The 13,695-nt window shown below is 44.7% G+C and overlaps 1 protein-coding gene across 6 annotated transcripts in view; it reads right to left on the bottom strand.

Annotated features, from left to right (window-relative positions):
- Positions 1-13,695, bottom strand: part of LOC117313575 (uncharacterized) — a 101,376-nt gene that overhangs the window by 58,469 nt on the left and 29,212 nt on the right. Inside the window, exon 3 of one of the 6 annotated variants that reach the window (XM_073810191.1) lies at positions 2,398-3,406. The exons of the other annotated variants lie outside the window; for them this stretch is intronic. The gene's annotated coding sequence lies outside the window, so the exon portion shown is untranslated. Of the gene's footprint in view, positions 1-2,397; positions 3,407-13,695 lie in introns of those variants that run through there. 6 annotated transcript variants of the gene reach the window in all.

Raw genomic sequence — 13,695 nt, 5'->3', positions numbered from 1 at the left:
TTTCACCATTGAGAATGATGTTTGCTGTGGGTTTGTCGTATATGGCTTTTTGGTTTGTCATATATGGCTTTTTTTATGTTGAGGTATGTTCCCTCTGTGCCTACTTTCTGGAGTGTTTTTATCATAAATGGGTGTTGAATTACTTTCTAATTTTGATTTTGGATTTAGCGTGCGTTTCTTTTGCTTTTGTAGTTCGACTGATTACTGACAAACTTCCTCACTCTGGGTCCCAGGACCCAAACTTCTCTCCTGAGCAGGTACTAATTCTTCCACTTATCATAATATCCCACTTCTGAACATATTCACTATTTTGTACTCATCTTAGTTAATTCAACTTATACCTACATTATTTTCTTTGGCTGTAGCACTTCAGAAAGCAGCATGAAGTTTTGGGGATTTTTTTTTTTTCCTTCCCAGAATTAGAAAACGCTTCTTCAACACAGGACCTTAGTATTTTCTTTCCTGGTCTTTCAACTTCATTTAACACCTCTGCACCCACCCAAGAAAAAGAAAACTTTCTAGACTCTTTCAACGGATTACACACATGACTCATTAAAATATACATTCCTTATAAAACTGTGACTTTGCTTTAGTTCACAAAATGTGAACTAAATGTCAACACATTTCATGGGATTAATTTCTAAAACACTTTTGGGTCTTGGGATGGGTTTCAAGAAGCTACAGTTAACTATTGATTAGTTGCAAGTTGATTTTTTAACTTGTTAAAAATTTCACTTCTTCTGCCTGTTTCACCGTTGCCTGCCTGTATTTGGCTTCCCAGCTTCAAACCGCCAACCTAAAATGATAGAGTTCTGTGTCCCCTGTGTGCCAGACACAGTGAATAACAGTATAGAAGGAAAATACACATTCCCCACCTTCAAGATTAAAACGCAGATGGGGAGAGAAGAAATCATGAGGGATTATAAGAACAGTATAAGGCAGTTTATACAGTAATGACCCTGCTCCAGGTTTTTCCTTTTTTGGAATCTATATTAGTCTGCTAGCTTAACTGACTAGATAAACTGAGTGATTTGTTTTCTTCATTCCTCTGACCAGGCATGGGCTATCAGGGAAGGCAAACGGCATTTTCTCAGGGGCCTATGAAGTAACTTGAGATTTGTATAAATTTTCAGGAAAGAGAGGGAGTAGTCATGGTCTTGTGTTGCTGAAACTTTTGCGCAAAAGCTTAGGCATCATCGGAGTTCTTTATGGAGAGAGGATTTGACTTCCAGGCAGTGCTTGGAACAGGCCACCGTCAGGGCCATTCTCCACCCTCCTCCCCGTTCTCTCTCACTTCAGTCATTGCTGTTATGTAAACTCAGTCATTTTTTCCCTTCCAGCTCAGGTTTCCTCATCTGGGCAGTACCTTTTTCCAGTGGGCTGGCCTTCTGTAACCTCTACAGGGAGCTTTGTCACAAACACAGGTCCTGATTCACCTCGTGTACCAGCCAAAGAATTCTTAAACTCTTATGTTTAAGAGCTCATTTCTTAAAAAAAAAAAAAAAAAAGAAAGAAAAAAAAAAAAGAACTCATTTCTTTTTAAGCAATGTTTTATAATTATCAGACTCTGAGAAAGGAAAATCATACCCCAGGACCCAGAGAGAGGCGATCTGAGAGCAGGCTAGTGAGTGTTTCCTTTGTTTTAAATAGCTAGCTGGTCTCACCATTTCAAAGCGCTGACTTCAATTCTCAGCACTTCCTTCTTGGAATCTGCCAAGTGCACAACATCGTAGGACAGCACGAGCTGGGTCTTTGGTCCTCAGGTCAGGCTCTGATACTGTGCACATTTGATTTTATACCCTCTGCCCCCTCTTCTTATTCAATCAGGACATAGACATAAAATGCCTATTTCATATTTACCGAATTCCCCTTGCGAAGAGAATTGCAAGTGGTAAGAGAGTTAATTTCCCAAGAAATACATCTTAAAGGGTGCAGCTGGACTCCAGGAGATTTGCCACCTGGCCTGCCCGACGGAGCTGTTCAGTGGGCTCTTCATGTGATCGCAAGTGTCTTGTCCATTAAACACTCCTTGAGATTTCTTTTGACCATAAATCAAATTTACACGGAATCCAGGATTTCCATCTGTTTAGTGCTGCTAGAAACTCAGAATTTCTGACTTTCTTACTGCTTAGATGCTTGTTTGCCTGTTGCACTGAGATGAGCCATGTGACCAGTATCTCTGGGAAGTGAATGTTTGGGTCCGGTTATCTTGTCATCATGACAAGATGAAAACTAATTTTATGTTTGTAAAAATTGGTCAGAGCCACATACTATATGATTCTATTTATATGAAATCTCCAGAATAGGTACATGCATAGGTACAGAAAGTAGATTAGTGGCTGCCTAGGTCTGGGAAGTTTGCGGGGAGGGGAGGAGTCAGAGTGGCTGTATATGGGTTTGGGGTTTGTTTGGGGGGTGATGAAATGTTCCAAAATTCTTTGTGGTGATGGTTGCACAACTCTGTGAATATACTAAAAACCACTGAGTCACACATTTTAAACGGGTGAATGGTATGAAACATGAATTATATGTCAGTAAAACAGGAAATACACAGGCAGCATTGGGGAGGGTGTATACACGAACTTGTTCCAGTGAAGGAGACAGACTACCGGGCATCACTGAAGGAGCAGTCTGGTCTCCTATCCTATTTACCCCGACAGTATAAACAGTTTCTATTTGGGGCCTTTTTTATAGTCTTATTACAGTTAGTGAGCAACAGTTAAAAACCACAGTGAGGACTTGGTTACAGCTTTCCTTGTTTTCCATCAACAATAAACATGACTAATGTCACCAAGGCTCAACTCAACCACATGCGTGGATTCAGGAAGTTTTGCACTCACACTGGGGGCTACTGGGCCTGACCAGCTGGAGATTTGGCTCCTTGGAGAGGCAGTTGTTGGCTAAACTTGGGCTCTGGAGCCAAGATGTTGGTGAAGGCTGGGAAATTGTCTTCCTCTGACCTGGGGGTGAAAGGTTGCTGTGGCAGGAAACCTGAGGGCAGAGAATTCTCTGGCTTGTTGTGGGCATACAGGCTGGGAAATCATGAGAAGAGCAGATTTTTTTTTTTTTAAGATTTATTTATTTATTTATTTACTTTGGCTGCGTTGGATCTTCGTTGCTGCGTGCGGGCTTTCTCCAGTTGCGGCGAGCGGGGGCCCCTGCCCACCGCGGTGCACGGGCCTCTCACTGCAGTGGCCTCTCCTGCTGCAGAGCACGGGCTCTAGGTGCATGGGCCTCAGCAGCTGCGGCACGCGGGCTCAGTAGTTGTGGCTCGGGGGCTCTAGAGCACAGGCTCAGCAGTTGTGGCGCATGGGCTCAGCCGCTCCGCGGCATGTGGGATCCTCCCGGACCAGGGCCCGAACCCGCGTCCCTTGCGTTGGCAGGCGGACTCCCAACCACTGTGCCACTAGGGAAGCCCAGAAGAGCAGATTTTGAGCCCAACGTTCCTCTAATTAACTTCCAGCCCAGCATCCCTCTTCCACCTCCACCCCTCCCCTTCACTGACCTCCAAGGGAAACCATACCCGATCAGGGGCACAGGCCGGGGAAACCTGTGATGAAGTGACTGCACCAGAGAAAGGATGCAGCAAGAGCAAAGAATATGAGATAATTCTCCCCTGTCACTTAGTAACAAGGGTCTATGATGGTTAATTTTGTGTGTCAACTTTGCTGGGCCACAGTGCCCAGATATTTGGTCCAACATTATTCTGGCTGTTCCTGTGTTTTTGGATGAGATTTACATTAAATCAGTGGACTCTGAATAAAGCAGATTGCCCTCCATGATGTGGGTGGGCCTCATGCAACCAACGGAAGGCCTAAATAGAACAAAAGGCTGACCGTCCTGCAGCAAGAGGGAATTCTGCCAGCAGACTGCCTTACCACTTTGTCAGCAGCATCAGCTGTTCCTGGCTTGCTAGCAGAACCCGCAGTTTCAAACCACAACTGTTTCCTGAGTCTCCAGTCCGCTACTGGCCTCCATTGTCAGATTTTGGACTTGCCAAACCTCCACAGTAGATGAGCCAATTCTTTAAAATAAAACTCCTTTGCTGTATATACACAACGTGTTAGTTTCTCTGGAAAACCCTAACTCATACAGGCCCATAATTCTCTCTCTTCAGGAGTGACACTTGGAGCAGAACAGACATACAGCTTTGATCTCACCAAAAGGAGACTTATTAAGACAGCAAACCAGGGACAGGAGCTTCCTAAGTGGGAGCTGAGGTCTCAGTGCAGTGACATAGTGAGCACAGGTGGTGGGAGAGCCACAAGAGAAATGCTCATGGCGCCTCCAACTAGAGAAGAGGTGTTGGGAGAGCATACTTCTAAGCAGTACCCACGGCTGGTGTAGCCTGGAGGAATGTGGTTTCACTGAAATACTAAAGCACGTCCTGCTGCCAAGCTGGAGTCTTCACGTAGAAAGCTTCTTATAGGGAGGGTCAGTTGAGGTTGGCTCTCCAGGCTTGGAAGGGGTCATTTCAAATTTCTGTTCTTTGTGGACAGAGCTCATCAAATACTCATTAGGCATGGGTAGCAGCAGAAATCTCCATGGTCAGCTTCTTGAGCTACCTTCAAACAGTGGAAGCTCCCCTAACAATCAACAAATAGAAACTCTGGGGAGTTCTTATACACCTGGGACAATGTTTGGCCATCAGCAGGGGCTCACATCCTGAAATAACTGACATCCATTTGGTCCCGCTTGCTGCAAACTGTGAACTTCCTTGAAACATACAGACTCATGCCTATTCTGAAACGAGTCACGCTGGTAAAAACATGGAAGGAGAAATGGGGCTTGATATTTAGGAGAAAAGGAGAGCAGCGCCACGGGCAGTTACACAAGAGAAGGTATGGAGGAGGAAATGAGGAAGCAGGAGCAAGGCAAAGGTCAAGGTCAGCTGAAATAGGAAAATCAGCCAGAAAGCACATTGCGAGGTCTTTGAAGACATTTCCTTCGAGTCCCACCCTACTGCAAAGCCTAACAATGCTGGTATGGTGAGTGTTCTTGCTTCGGAGCCTCTGAGACTTGCGCTGTCCATGCTGCTCCTTTGGTACATGGCATGGTTTTCTGGACCCATAAGCATTTCTGTACAAATGTCCTGATTCTTCAGTTAAATTTAAAGGCAGCCACCCCCGCCCCCATTTTTGGAATAGTATATCCTTAGCGCAAGAAATATGAACCAGACTAGGATTTAAGCACAAAAGAAAGTAATACAGGGAAGGTGGTGCTTATAAAATAGTTGGAAGTACTGAAGGAACAGGCATGTGGGCTGGTGCCTTTTGGAATGACTCCCTGAAAACCCAGAGAACAGGCTCCCCCCAGCCCCACCCCCGCTGCAGGAGCTGTAACCTCTCTCCCACTTAGGAGGGTGGGGCATCAGGGGGCTGTCCCTGGAGCTACTGAGTTCATGAACACACTGCAGTTGCCGTACTTGAGAAATGTGCAAGTTAGGATTGGGAACGCCCCCTTGCCGCTATGGACATGAAGCTTGACTGAGCAAGTTTGACCAGAGAAGGCTGATGGCTTCTGACTGACTTCTGCCCTCTGAAACTCACACAATCAGTGAGTTGCACAGGCTCAGCTACGAGGGAGTCTGCGAGATGTAGCTGTGAGCTTTCCAGACTCTGAAACACAGAGAGGCACCCCAGGAAGAGGTAGCAATGGACAATCCAATTCAATGACAATACCTTTCCCTCGCAAGTAGGGATTATAACTGGGGTGTTATCTTTGCCCTGGCTCCTGGGTAATCTTGCACTGGTTCTGTTCAGCCCCAGCCAAGATCAACCGCAAGGCCTTTCTTCCTCCCCCACCCCCATGCCACTAGAGGTCCAGGGTCCTGACCTCCTTCAGGCTGATGAGCATTCCAGGCTGTTGCAAGGATGGATTGTCCATGTGGAATAAGGAGGACAGAGACCCAACAATTTCTCCTGCCTGTCAGGCAATGGAGGAAGCCTGGTTGCTGTCAAGTGTAAGTCCTCACCAGACACCTGCCAGATGGCAACCACTGTAGCCCCTTGGCACAAAGCACAGAGCTCACTCAGAGGCAGGCTGGCACTCACTTCCGGCCCTACCTCTCTCATCACTTCCTTTCTATCTCCCCTCATTCCTCAGCCTGGGGAATACTTCCCTAATCTGGGTGAGGAGCTTTGCTTTCACTCCTCATGTTTTCTGAATCTGCTGCCTATATTAGTCCTCTCCAGTCCATAAGGGCCTAGGCCAATGGTTTTCAAATGTTGCTGCATCCAAATCACTTGGAGGGCTTATTAAGACAGACTTCCCTGGTGGGGAAGTGGTTGGGGGTCCGCCTGCCGATGCGGGGGACACGGGTTCGTGCCCCGGTCAGGGAAGATCCCACATGCCGCGGAGCTGCTGGGCCCGTGAGCCATGGCCGCTGTGCTCCGCAACGGGAGAGGCCACAACAGTGAGAGGCCCGCGTACCGCCAAAAAAAAAAAAAAAAAAAAAAAGGCAGACTGCTGGGCCTCATCCTCAGAACTGATGATTCAGGTCTGGGTGGGGCCCAAGAATTTACCTAACAAGCACTCAGGTGATGCCCAGGTGATGCTGATGCTGCTGGGCTGGGGACTGCACTTTGAGAACCACTGGCCCAGGCTTTTGAAACTCCAAAATTCTGTGCTTTCTGCTCTCAGGTCCCGTCCGGTAGGTATGAGCAAAGAATGATTTGTCTGTTCAGATGGAGAGGTGGCACAAGGGGAATAAAAAATCTTGGAGAAAAAAAAAACCAGTGTTTCAGAAACATAAAAAAATCCTACCACTCAGTAACAATAATGGGGACCCCTTTGTTATGCTTTCAACGTTTGGAAGAGTGGTACTTAATTAGTTGAAAAATCTGGCTCTTGGATGGTGCAAAATAATTTTTTCTTTGCCCCTGGAATCTTCTATCTGTCCCCACCAAGTACACCTTGGAGGACAGAAAGGAGCGAGTCCTTCTCTCTTCTCTTCCTCTCGCTCCTGGGCCGTTCAGTCTCTCCGCCACCCCTCTGCCCCCTCAGGGTCTTGCTCCCCGCTCTCTCTGTTCCTGGCTGGCAGTGATGTAGCTCTATCCAGTCTTCTCAAGTGGAAGGGCTTAAGCTACTACTTCTGGACACTGTGCTGAGCCATGTACGTACGATACCTCATTTCACCCTCACAGCAGTCGTGCAGGATGGTACTTTATTCTCGTCTCACAGATGAGGATAGGAGTTGGTGGATCCAGGATTTGAGCCCAGCTTTGTTGGGCTCCCGGTCCTGGGCCCTTCCCACATCTTCATGATCTTGCATCATTTTGCATCCCCTGCCCATAGGACAGAGACCTTCCAAAGGAGACCTGCAGTCACTGCAGGTGCACTGAAGGAACCCCATGGAAGATGCCATTCTCTAAGCCAAAGGTTTTTGGGACACATCATTCACAGTAGGGGCTGTAGGACCATTGTTTCTACCCAGGAGACTCCTTCCCTGGATGTACGTTCATTTCTGGGACATTCTTTTTGAAACTGAACTTGGTGGGAACTTACGGTTTCACTCCAAAAAAAAATCCCACAAAATTCCCAGCAAACCCCAAATCATGTAGGTTGTAGGGAGTTAAGTATGTTATTTTTGGCAGAAATAGTTATAGTCTGGCAGTAAGCTTCTAAAAACATAATAAAAGTGCTTTTTAACATCCTGTTTTTTCCTCCTGTTGTTGATTTTTGAGCATTTCTTCCCAAGCAAGGAGTTATGCAACAAGATTTCAAAGTTGCCAAACTTTTGTTTTATTGGTAGTTTTATTTGGTTCCTTTTCTATGTTTCTCTGCACCTTATCTGCTTTAAACTTTAACCTAGGAATTGAGGTGGCCATAAAGCACGCTGAGAGTGGCCTAGAAACCACATGGGGCTGGATAACAGTTTCCTGGAGCAAAGTGAAAAGCTCTGAAACGCTAATTGCAGGCTATGAAGGTTATCCATAGTCCCCTGTCAGTGGGGATCCCTATGTCTTTTGGGGTTTCAAAAATGTCCATTCCCATTTCCCATGAAAGCCAGTCTGGAGCACGGGTTAGGAGTATCGATGTTAGAAGTAGACAGCTTCATCCACATCCTGGTTCTGCCTCTTCCTAGCTGTGTGATCTTGTGCAAGTTACCTGACTGCTCTATGGCTCAATTTCGTTGTAGTTAAATGAGGATGATAAAGCATCTGCTTCACAGGGTGGTTGTGTGGGTTGAACAAGTTAATGCATATAAAATGCTTACTTGGAGCTGTCTCTGGTGTGTAGTAAATTCTCAGCTAAAGTTGCTCCCCTTATCATGAAATTGCTTTTGCCCTGGGATGTAAATCAGATCACGATGTGTGACTACATCTATGAACATCTTTCTGGCTTCCAGACTGGTGATAGACTCACAAAGTCCTGGTCCTTGCCAACGACGGGTGGTAGCAGCAACTCTTCCCGAACAATTTGCTTCTTATAAGCAATATTGCCATCCTTTTCGTTAGGCCTCTCTTGCTGCTCCATGTCAGAGATTAAAACCACAGGGGCAAGGGTCATAGATTCAAGCAATCTAGCTTGCCATCAAAAGCCCTGCTGCAAAATGTGGCCTCCCTTATTTCTAGCCTACTCAGGGTGGCCTGGGCACCATGAAACTTCAGTCCTGGCCCTGCCATTAACTAGTCGTGTGACACGGGACAACTTACTTCAGTTCTTTGAGTTTTAGCTCTAAGTAGTAAAATTAAAGACCTGGGCCAGAACCCTCAGATTTGGAGCTTCCTAGATCCCAGGGAAACCTACGTGGGCCCGAGAGCAGATGGATGGCTGCACTCAGGTGTAAAGTTTGATCGTTGCCAACAAGCCAAGTCTACTGGTAGCCAAGCCAGCTGAAGTAGTGGGAGCATAAATAAGAGAGGCAGAGACATCAGTTTTTTAACAGATGGTGTCCAAGGCCCACTGGGAGGCCGTAGAGCTGAGGTTCTGCACAGCCCCAGAGGTGTGCTTCCCCCAACAAACATAAAGCGCATGGGAACCATGTAGCGGCAAAGTGAATGTTGCGAACCCTTGGCCTGCGGTTAAGAGTATTTACCCGGTGTGATATTGTGATTTATAATAAGAAATAGATATCTGGTCTTTGTCCCTGTTCCTGGCATAGTGCTCCAGAAACCCTTGGAATTTCCTAAGTGATGAGGGTGATAAAGGTGCCTTTTGTTAAGTCTAAGAGATGACTTTTAGATCCCACCTAAGGATGGGGACTGGCTGCCAGGAGAACCAACAACGTGATTAGAGGGTTGGAACTTTCAGTCCCACCCCCGACCTAAGGGGAGGGGAGAAGCGCTGGAGGTTGGGCTCAGTCACCAGTGGCCAATGATTTAATCAATCATGCTTAAGTAATGAAGCCTCCAGAAAAAGCTAAGAGGATGGGCTTAGGAGAGCTTCCGGGTTGGTGAACAGGTGGAGGAGTCTTGAGGACAGCGGCACGCTCACAGAAGGTATGGAAGCTCTGCGTCCTTTCCGCCACCTTGCCCTCTGCAGCTCTTTCATCTGGCGGTTCCTGAGTTACATAATAAACTACTAATCTGGTAAGTAAAATGTTTCTCTGAATTCTGTGAGCCGCTGTGGTTAATTAATGGATCCCAAGGAAGGGATTGGTGGAAACTGCAATCTGTAGCCCGTCGGTCAGAAGCACAGGTGACTACCGTTCTTGTGATTGGCGTCTGAAGTGGGGTGGGGTGCGAATTTTTGTAGCACTGAGCCCTTAACCTGTGGGATTTGATGCCATCTCCAGATGGATGGTGTCAGAATTGAGTTGAATTGTAGGACACCCAGTTGGTGCCTTAAAATTGCTTGGTGTGGGGAAAAAACCCACATGTTGGAATTGAGAGCAGAAATATACCTGGCATCAGAAAGATGTAGGTTCAAATTCCAGCTGTGCTATTTATTCTTTGGGTGACCTTGAGCAAGTCATTTAACCTCTCCTAGTGTTGGTTTCTCCAAGTGTTATAGTCATTATTAAATAAATAAGTATATTAAACACCTAAGACAGTTTCTGAGAGACTAATCTTTTTAACTATCATTAATTACTGTTATTGTCATCAACATTTTAGCAGCATCAGCTGGTGGGAAGAGGCAGGCAGGGGAGCAAACTTGGCTGGCTAGGCTGGCTCTGGAAAAGGTAGTCAGGTGGGCTCAGTAGATAATGCAAACTAGCATTTGGTCCAGGCAACCATCAGTACCTTCAGGGAGCAAAGTAAGCAGGGGGAAATGACTGGATGGTGAACCAAAGTCTTGAAGGAGTCATGGCTTTTGAGCAATTGACTTACTCCCAGCAGAGTCCCAGCCCATGGGGGCAGTGGCAGGGTGGATAGGGAGGCATATAGCTGGCAAAGAGCCAGACAGAGTAACCTCAGCTAAGGGGCAGGTCTTCGGTCCTAATGAGGGGAATTGAGGCACCAGGGCAGCATAATGAGCTAGGTCACGTCACTGCAGGGTGGACCTCCAGTAGAGGAAGGAAGGGTGGAAAAGCTGTGATGTGGGAGACCTCATGGGCTCTCAGAGCTCTGCCTGACTAGTCACGGCCACCAGTGGCTCGGGCTCTCAACACACCTCCCAGCAGTGTGATCACCTGGTGGCCAGGGAGGCGAGTGGTTGGTATATGGCAGTCCGAAGGAGATAGGAGTAAGGAGAACAGTCCTCAACAGTGACAAGGGCCTGAGCTTGGAAGAAAAAGACTTTTCTTATCTGCCTAGGATGCACACGTAGCTTTTTTCTTGGAGAAGAGAGCTCCTGGGTCTATCCCAGCTATCTACTCGGTTTTTTAACAACTGCTGAAGCAAAATGAAATGGAAAGGTTGGAGGGTAAGAATAAATAAAATTACTTGGCCTGTAGATTTGATGGAATTTCCCCAAATAGTTTACCAAATATGAAATGTTTTAGGCTCAAACTGGGATTTTTTTGTTTTGTTTCTTTTTAATTTAGAAGCAAGCCTGAATACTTGAGCCCTGTTATAAACCATGTTACCAGAAGTCTGGAAGTTTATACTTCAAGTTTCCTGTCATTTTGTTTCCTACTCATTTGTTTGTCATGCACTACTCGTATGAGAGGAAAAAAAAACCTGGGCTAGACAGCAGTTCTTCTAAATCTCTTAGTTTTTTTTAACCTGCTCATAAGATTTTCATTTACTTTAGCGTCTGTTTATGGTATTTACCTCTTGCTCCTCTACAAATCACTACGTGATTTTGGCCTCAGCTTTGTTTGAGCTTACTGAACTTTCTTGTTTATGCTGCCTGTGAGCCAAGTGTCTATATAAGGCCCACTCAACTCCAGTTGTGTGGCGTTGGATTTCATCTACACCTCAACTTTGAAACAAGTTCCCTAAAGGAATTAATTCTATCTCCTTGCTAATGAAATGACTAACAGCAGCAACACCATTTCTTTTTATTTTTTTCTAAGAGGAAATGCTTCAAAGTCTCTGGTTTGAAAAACGGGAAAAGCTGGCTCATATCTGTATAGATTAAAATCTTCTCAGTGCAGATTCTAGACTTGTTATTTTTTTGGTTTTTTTAGCTGAGTTCATGGTCATCATCGAATGATTTGAAAATACTAATTTATCATACTTCTTATAACTATATCTGAAATACCTTCCAACTCCGTCTGGAACAAAAATTTCAACTTAGGTGTAGGATCTGAGGAGATAGTTTGGGGACAGATGGGTAAAGATTATTTTTTTGTGGATTTCATTAAAGGCTGTTTTAAAAATATTGTGCTATTAAGCTGTTTTTTGGAGCGATAATTATGTGGGCCTAATGTTTTACATAAATAATCAGGTTTTATATTTTCATTTAGCAGTGCATAGATTTTTATTACTTATTAATGGCATACAAAGTGTTCTTGGTAGTTATTTTGGTTTCAAGTTAGTTTCCTATCTTTATAATCTTTATGAGATGTAACTGGTCTAAAACCAGCTAGAAAAAAAATCCATTATAGCTCTAATTTTTTGGTTTCACATTTGCAGAATCAGAAGCTTTTATAGAGATCTATTTTATTGGTAAATAATGTCTTGGTCTCACCATTTTCATAGTCCTACCTTTAGACTTTGTCACTGTAAAGAGATCCGTTTTGGTACTGGCAGAAATAACTTTGGTTAGGAAGTAAATATTGGTAGATTTATTCTTAGTTATTGAGTTTTATTTGCAGATGATTAAAAAGTAAATGAGAATTTTTTTTTAAGAAATGGAATAGAGTAAATGTAAATGGGTTTCCTCAAGTCATCATAAAAACATGTTTAAAATAGCATTTCCAGACCAACAATGAGAGTTGTGTCACAAACCGGGGATAATCACTGTTTTTACTCTGTGCTCCTGAGGTCTATTTAAAAAATAGCATGTACACATATTGTGAAAGAGAGAATCCTAAATTTTGCCTTACAGTGTGCGTACTTGCATGTGTATATAGTGGTCAGGAAGTAGTATTTTAGGCACAAAAAAACTGAGAAACTCTTAAGGTGTGGAATTATAGTAAACGTGCCAGAGAGGGAAAGGGAGGAAAAAGGTGAACTAAAAAAAAAAAACCCTGATAGTATTATTTCATCCTGTTCAGTGTTGGTAGAATGGTAAAAAGAGGTTTCTATTACATACAACTAAAAAGGACCAATTAAAGTGCGGAGAAGTGGTCTTTGCATAGTCAAATGCTAGGCAGGGAAAAGTAATGTCACCAGAAATTATTCTCGCAAATTTCAGTAGAGGACTGCAGGACAATAAGGCTTTGTTAATCCCATACTGGGTTATTCAAATAGTGTGTAATTCAAAGCAATTGCTGCTCCCCAGGCAGGAATTTACAATCACTATATTGGAAGGGAGGATAATGTGTCATTCCAAGGGGAAATCAGGTCTGGAAAAGGCCTCTTGGTTGAAGAACCTCATATGTCCCAAAACAGCTCCAAGGCAGGCCAAGTAAAACAAACTGCGAACCACCCTGTGAAGTCAGTCGGCCTCGAACTAAGCTGTATTTCCCTTGCTTCTCTCCTGCCTTTTTGGTAGATGGCTAAATGTCCCCAGAGCAAGGAGCAACAGGGGAGGGGAGGCAGAGAAATTCCGGTCCTGGATAAGCTATTACATAGAAAGTGACTGCTTGCCCCCTGGCAGGGGCATACAAAGTTCATTCAAGAAAACTCTATCATCCATGTATGGGCTGTATGTATATTTAATTATTGATAATAGTGAGTACAGAGCATCCTCCCTTGGCATAAAAACACTGGACAAGAGTCAGACGTGAGTCAACTGCAAGAGGAGGCCTGAATCATATTTTGAACAATTTTGGTCAACAGTTCTTCAGAGAACAAGCCTCCAGTTTTATGGTGTCATTTTTGTGCAATTAAATGTGAACAGCTTAAAATTCCATAACTTATGAAAAGTCAGCTTTGATTCCAATGATCAATCGATCCATGCTTCCAGGGACACCAAGCTATGTTAGTCCCCCAACATCCTATGGTGAGGCCATTCTGAGCGACCAGTTCTTGTGAACTAGCTACTGAGGCACATAAATAGGCCAGTAAAACCCTTGTGAAGAACCCTCCTTAAAGGGGGTGGGCCATTTGTGACCTGAGAGCTGCCTGTCAGGCACTCAGGAAGCCAATAGGGAAGACCCACAGATGACACATCTCAGAGGATTTAGATTCAAACGATTTTTCCGTGGTCTGGGATTCTGAGCTGCCGTTACATGTTGCAGCATGCACTTGGCATTCA

Source organism: Tursiops truncatus, chromosome 9 (genome assembly GCF_011762595.2).
Source record: "Tursiops truncatus isolate mTurTru1 chromosome 9, mTurTru1.mat.Y, whole genome shotgun sequence".
NCBI lineage: Eukaryota > Metazoa > Chordata > Mammalia > Artiodactyla > Delphinidae > Tursiops > Tursiops truncatus.
This window is presented reverse-complemented; position numbering and strand designations above follow the sequence as displayed.